We start from the raw sequence: 6,975 nt of genomic DNA on the forward strand, positions 1-6,975 counted from the left end.
CTTAACCCCCAGGAGGGAAAGGAAAAACTCCAAAAAAAACTTCATCTTGGGGAAAATGAGAAACCTTGAGAAGGGGCTGTAGATGGAAGAATCCCCTTTCTGTCACGTTGCGAGGTGGTGGTGGACCCCAAAAAGCAGGCAGGAGGGAGGAGCAGGGTGTACTTGAAGAAGTGTATTGATAAAACAATCATAGTCCAAAGTAGCAAACAAAAATAGCAACTGAAGCTAAAACAGAACCGTGACCAAAACAAACCTGACAGCAGCAAAGGAACAGCAAACAAACGAACATGACAGTAGCAAAGAGCAAACAGCAACAATGACCCGACAATGAGTGGTCGGGCTGGGAGTCCTTTTCAAGGACATAAATTACCTAATGACCAACAGGTGTGCAGCTGCAGGGGGAGCCCTACACTGCCACCTGTTGGTCCCAAACCGAATCATGACAGTTCCCCTCCCTCAAGGGACGGATCCCAGATGTCCCAAAGTTGTCCAAAAGGCTTGCCTCACGGGGAACGGGAACTAAAAGCGACGGCATCCTTTGTCTGGGCATGGCCGGAGCTCGACGTAGCGGGGGACATGGGACAGCCGGAGGTGAACGGGGGCTCGGCCTGACGTGGGTGTGGACGTGGCACGGCTCGTCGTGGACGTGAATGTGACTCATCTCGAACAGACACGTGACTCGGCTCGGCTCAACATGGACGCGGACGGGGCTCGGCCTACCGTAGACGTGGCTTGACGAGACGAAAACATGGAACAGCCGCATAACCTGCGCTGCCTGAAGGGGGAACATGGGACAGCCGCATCACCCGCGCTGCCTGAAGGGGGGACATGGGACTGTCACGGTTCTGTTTTCGGTCTGGCCAGCAGGTGGCATGAGCGGACTTCTGTACGCACCTGTTGCCCATCTATGATTAGTAGACTGTATTTAAGGACTCATCTGCCGTGCACCTGTTGTCGGAGTATTGTTTATTGCATTGCTGTTTCGCTGCTCATAGACTGTTTGGCTTTAGACCTCGTCGTGTTTCGCTTCTTGTATTCTCGGTACCCATGGTTAGTAAGTACAGATTTGGTTTTGTGATTGGACTTTCTTGCGTGTATTTTTGATACATTGTTTTTTGTTGGTATTCGCGATCTTTATTTTTCTCCCTTGCCTTTTGTGCAAGCGCTTTTTGTTATTCGTTTGTGTGCCCTCTGGTCCTTGTTTTGACCAGCTCTTTATGTTCCCTCTTTTATCGGTGCGATTTTTGCATTAAAGCATATTTTTCTACGGAGACCTTGTTTACGTCTACGCTTTAGGATCCAAACTAACCTCGGCTTGTCCGAGACGTAACAGGGACAGCCGCATCACCAGCGCTGCCTGAAGGGGAAAAGGGTGTCGGCCGCAGACGTGCTCCGCCAGGCACATGGTGGAACAGGGACCAGTCCAAAAAGTATTGGTCCAAAATATAATATTTTTTAAAAACATGGCACTAACAAATGTGATTGGATTAGGCACCAGAAACAAATTGCAACATCCAACAATCCATCCATCAATTTTCTGATCCGTTTTATCCTCACAAGGGTTGCAGGGCATGCTGGAGCCTATTCTAGCCGTCTTAGGCAGTAAGCGGGGGGCACCCTGAACCGGTTGCCAGCCAATCGCAGGACACACAGAGATGAACAACCATCCGCGCTCACACACACACACACACACAGGTCCTTATTCCTTTACTGTAGGCGATAATGGTGAAGATTTCTTTGATTAGTTAACAGCAACTGGAGTTTACTGCCTGCAGTATACTCAACCGCCATGAGGGGGAACATGGCTTTTTTTATTTATTACATTTAAAAGTCTTCAATGAAAAACCTCTGAAATCAGTCCGCAATTAGAAGGCTGCTCCGTTTAAAGAGTTTTGAGTTCATTTTGAAGCTGAGAGGTAAATAACTTTTATTTTTATGTCATGAGCATTTACATTGGGAATTTTATGAAGTACGTCATAATGAAATTACCAATGGTGAAAAGAGTAGCAAAGAATGAGAATTTCATAAAATTCTAAAAATGAGCAATCTACCCCAGGTGACTTTGGGCAGATGGCGGACTACACCCTGAACTGGTTGCCAGCCAATCGCAGGGCACATCCAGAGACGAACAACCATTCACTCCGACATCCGCATCCACAGCGTCACTGAATGGGAACTGACCCCACGGCGCCCGCACACAAGACTGGCGAGTGTATAATTACACGACCAGAGACACGTGGGAAGTCATGAGGTTTATAAAATATTGAGGGTTTGGCTAGGTCTTACGTTTGGTAAATATGACTGTGTCCAACCTTTTTTTCAACAAAATGCGAAGTTTTTTTTTTTTTTTTTTTGTGCAGGTACAACTGATACGCTTGGGAGCATTTGATATTTCCCTTTGGCTCACTGTCTGCATTGTCAATTCATAAAATAGTTAAACGTGCGAGTGTACAATGTTCCTGGCTACTCTTTTTGTCATCCTTCTACCCTGCTACAGGAATTGGGATCGTAACGTTTTCTCTTTTCATTTAAACGGTGACAACCGGGGTTGCCACAATGTTTGAATCTGCAACCATCACGAAAACAAAACGCCGGTTCCGGTTCATACAGGAACTGGGCATGATGAACGATGCAGCGATGGGCGAAAGAAAAGTACGGGCTGCTGCCCAGCGACAGCACCTTATTAGAAAGTCAGGGAAGCAGATTGGTATTTCAGCCATGTCAGGTACACATCAGAGTCTTCCCTCAAATTGGTCAGATTCCAGTCATTCTTGCAATGCGACATTGCCGCAATGCCCTGCGCACAGAGCGTGGTCTGCGTTAAGGGAATGGTGGCCCTGTCCACAAACATGAAAAGCACGGGAACACAAAGAACACTGCCATATGAGCCTGATTTAGCAGATCTATGCTCCCCAGAATGCATTGCGTTTGTTTAATGCATTTAATAAATGATGCTGTAAGGATGTCAACCATTGGTTGTCATGTGTGTTTGTGTTACTAGTCGTTGAATGTGTGTCATATTTCACGCATTCATGTTTGATTTATATTGCACTCTTATTTTATTCGTGTTTTTTTCAATAAACTGTGACTTTAATAGGTTTGTAAAATTGTGATTTACAGGCCAATTTTAAGAACAATGTGCAGTGCTTTTTCAGCAATTTTAACAAGCATGTCAACAGCATAACAAATCTGACACCAAACCTTTTCAAAATAAATTCAGTATAGCAGACTTTAAAACCTAGGTATCGTGTTACCTGTACAATCTGGCTATTTATTTTGTCGTTGTGTGACAATCTTTGACTAATTTGTGGTTTGGGTCCGAGAATCTTTTATACTTTACATAATCATTTTGCAGGTGGATGAAACCCATTTGTGCGCCGAATCCGTTTTAGATTGTTACACCAGCTGCACTTGTGTCTTCCCTCATTGCATTTGACTACGTGTTTTTGTGTGTGTGTGTGTGTGTGTGTGTGTGTCTTCCTGAAGCGCTCTTGCCTGGCAGTGCTAACCTCATCATGCTTCTAACCAATATACTCACCATCTCTCCTCTGGATGTGTTCGACCCATGTAATTCTGGTCTCTCGAATTTTGTCTGTAAAACATCTAACCTCGGCTTTCCCTCTGATGAGCTAATTTCAAATCCCTTCCAAATTGGCCATTAATTTAGAGAACATTGAACATCTTCATTGCTGTCACATCCAGCTCTGCCTCCTGTCTCGTCAGTACTCTTCTGTCATAAACGCAACCGACGCTTTCTTCCACTCGTTTCCACACTCACCTTTGCTCTGGTCTGTTGAATTTAAGTATTTAAAGTCCTTTACCCATACAATCGCTTCTCCTCACACCCTCCACTGTTCTCCATTTACGCACATGCATTCTAATTTACTTTGGCTAATCTTCATTCCGCTCAAGTGTTGGCCTCTGCCTTTCTAAATGTTCCTCCACTTGCTTCCTACCACCCCGCCCACCCCCCAAAAAAAAAAATTTCACACCTCTTTTCGGGAATTTCATCCTTTTCCTGTGGTGGTTCAGCGCCAGACCACAATGTGACCGTATTTCATCATCTGCATTTTAATACACAATGCAATTAGAGCTTAGTGGGATTTTAATGAGATGCAGATGAGCCAGCTGACCCTCTTTGAAGGCAGGTCTTCAGCAAGGATGTGTGTGAGGGGGGAATAAGGTGGGAACATTGCACAGATATGACTCGAGAGAAAGAGGTGTCATTTTCAGAAAGAAAATGAAAAATCATCACATTCACTGTTCGCTCACGAAGAGCGTCGCTTTAGGGAAGATATCATATCTTTGCACTCCATGAGGGCAAATTATGAGCAGTACTGTATTTATTGTAAAAGACTGATGTCAACATACAGCATATACTGTACATTTCCTTAGTCCTGCAAATTCAAAACAGCGAGTAAATCAACACTGGCAACAGATCACGATAAAAGTAGAAACAGAAACTAATTAACAGCAGAAAACGACCTCTGACCCAAACACTCACTCACTAATTAACTTCAAACATCTCCTTGTATCAATATTGGGATCAGCTCTCCATAACAGGAGTTACATTGCTCTCAATTTGGATAAGATTATACTTCTCTTAACTCATTGAATACCACCCCTTTTCACTGGAGCAACCCCCTCAATCCCTCACATTTTACTGAATTTCGACTGATTTGCAAGGCCCACAGAATTTTCTGTCCTATGGCTATATATACATGCAACCTGTCAAAAGAAAAGTGAGACTCTCTTCTTTCAGCAGAAAAGAAAGTTTGTTTCTAGCTTTCTCCGTTCGTTGGCAATCAGCATTAGAAAACTGCTAAGTTTGATGGAAAATGCCGATTTTCTGCAGAAATCCAGAGAAAATGAGCTTTTTGTAAAAGCATGCATTTCAAGCATCATTTCAAGTTTTACACTATTTTTTGCTTTTGTGGCAGCTCAAATACCTCAATAATGTGTTCCTCCTACAAAAGAACATTACAAATAATGTTTTTGTCGCAAAATAATTTATTTGCACACAACAAAACTATTGAACTATGAACAAAAGTGCAGCTGTGGAGAAGATGGTTTTTGGCTTCCATCCAGTTTGTCACCATCGATTCATTCCACCACGTCCAGATGCACGACCTATAAATTATAGAAACATAAAAAATTGCAAATATATCTTGCTGCAGAGTGAGGTACAATAATTTTATTTACCTTTCTTTCCACCACCAAAGCGAGGAGTCGTCATCTTTTGGCTTCTGGTTGGACAATCTGTAATGTATAGAAGTATGTACAATTACCACACTTTTATTTTATTGTTGCTTTCCACTTACATTTCAGCATCTCTCACACACACACATACATACATGCTCGCACACTGCTATTTACACCATTCATTCCACGTTGCTCAGCATCCAATTTGAAATGAAATATGAATTTAACACTAGTGGTTTTAGCAGAGCTGAGCGGACTAAATGGGTCCTGTTTTTTTTTGTTTGTTTTTTGAAAACCTATGGCGACATGCAAGTCAGCGCATTTACGGCGCATATTTTCATCCACATCTACGAGACGCATCAACCGTACATAAATGATGAGTGTTACTGGAAACTTCATAGTATAGCGGGGAATGTAGCGGTACATAAAAGTGACTGAGGAGGCATAAGAAGTGATGAAGTTTTGAACGGGAACTTGCAAGCTAGTCAGCAGTTACCTCCTCGTTCCAGCGGCTCTGGCGAGGACTCTCAGCTGCTTTCCGTTATGTCCGAAGGCACATATTCGTCCGACATCGGGATCCAAATCGCTCTCCAATTCATCGTTTTCGCCGTCGTCTTTACGAGACGATTCTAACGAATCGCTGACGTGTGCCCGGCGTCGGCCATGCGAAGCAATGCAGCCTCTTTGCCGGCATCGCTGGAAGTCGCCGGGGAGACGATTTGTGGGCGACGTGGGGCATCGGGAGGCACAAAATGCTCTGCCAAGCGATGATCGCTGACGGAGCAAGTTCATCTTCATCAGATGAACTCGAAACTCGGCGTGAGCTATGCGGGCTGCGTGTAGCACGCCATGTTTGTGCAGGCCGACGTTCGTTTGACGGGTGCCGCTTTCGATTACGTGACCGAAGCATCATTTTCTCTTCCACACAAACACCATCTCCTTTGTTGTTTTGTTTCGAGGACGCTTTTATACAAAAAAAAAATCATTTTTAGTTAGTCATTTCCTTTTCTCCATCGTTGCTAGTTGCTAATGTTCCAATCCACTATCCACATATGCCCCCCTTCACTGTACGCCCTTTCTACTCCTTCTGCTGCGTGATCCTGGTTGATTTTTGCACCACTGCCACCCGATGGCCATTTTTTTGCTATTTAACATTGCCGTCAAGCCTAATCCTCTGGTGAGAAGTTGCATCGGACTCTCTTGCACCCTCCCCCATGAAAACACGTGATTGACGTATTAATACGTCATGGGGAGGGAACGGCTATGCGCAAATTGACGTATTTATACGTCAAAGGGTGTAAAGGAGTTAAAAGGGAAGAGTTATGGTAGGGCTGTTGGATTATTCTCCATGGATTTTGCACAGGGCATTTTAATAAATTAGGAAGATCTGCATTCAGAATTTGTTCATATGTGCATAATTTTCATAGTTGCTCTTTATCTGATTAGAGATGCACAGAGACAATGCGCATGTGCAGAAAAAAATAGGCCATTAACATATGCTATTGCAGACAAATAAAAATGTGTACATTAAACCTTTCATGCACCCTGTACACCAATAACATGATAATATGTCCACTGTAGTAGCCACTGTCCCTGAAAGGGTTAAGCACACATTATAGCCATTTCATTGTGCAGTTGGTACAGGCAGAACTGGGCACTGGGTAATATGAGGTAACTGTTAGGGTTTGGATGTGACCCCAATAGCACGACAACAGGCAGGTATAGTTGAAGCCAACACTAGGCGTAGTTTATTGAAGAGTCTTAGCAAAATCA

At 43.8% G+C, this 6,975-nt stretch overlaps 1 long non-coding RNA gene across 1 annotated transcript; it reads right to left on the reverse strand.

The window, feature by feature from the left end:
* Positions 1-4,992: 4,992 nt before the first annotated feature.
* LOC147200752 (uncharacterized) lies at positions 4,993-6,255 on the reverse strand. The gene is made up of 3 exons (XR_015101863.1): positions 5,699-6,255; positions 5,203-5,259; positions 4,993-5,130 (listed from the first exon to the last, which is right to left on the reverse strand). It is a non-coding gene; the product is annotated as an uncharacterized LOC147200752 (long non-coding RNA).
* Between the last annotated feature and the right edge of the window lie 720 nt (positions 6,256-6,975).

Source organism: Hippocampus guttulatus, chromosome 9, assembly GCF_054856545.1.
Source record: "Hippocampus guttulatus isolate MCC_2025c chromosome 9, RoL_Hgut_1.0, whole genome shotgun sequence".
NCBI classification, from domain to species: domain Eukaryota; kingdom Metazoa; phylum Chordata; class Actinopteri; order Syngnathiformes; family Syngnathidae; genus Hippocampus; species Hippocampus guttulatus.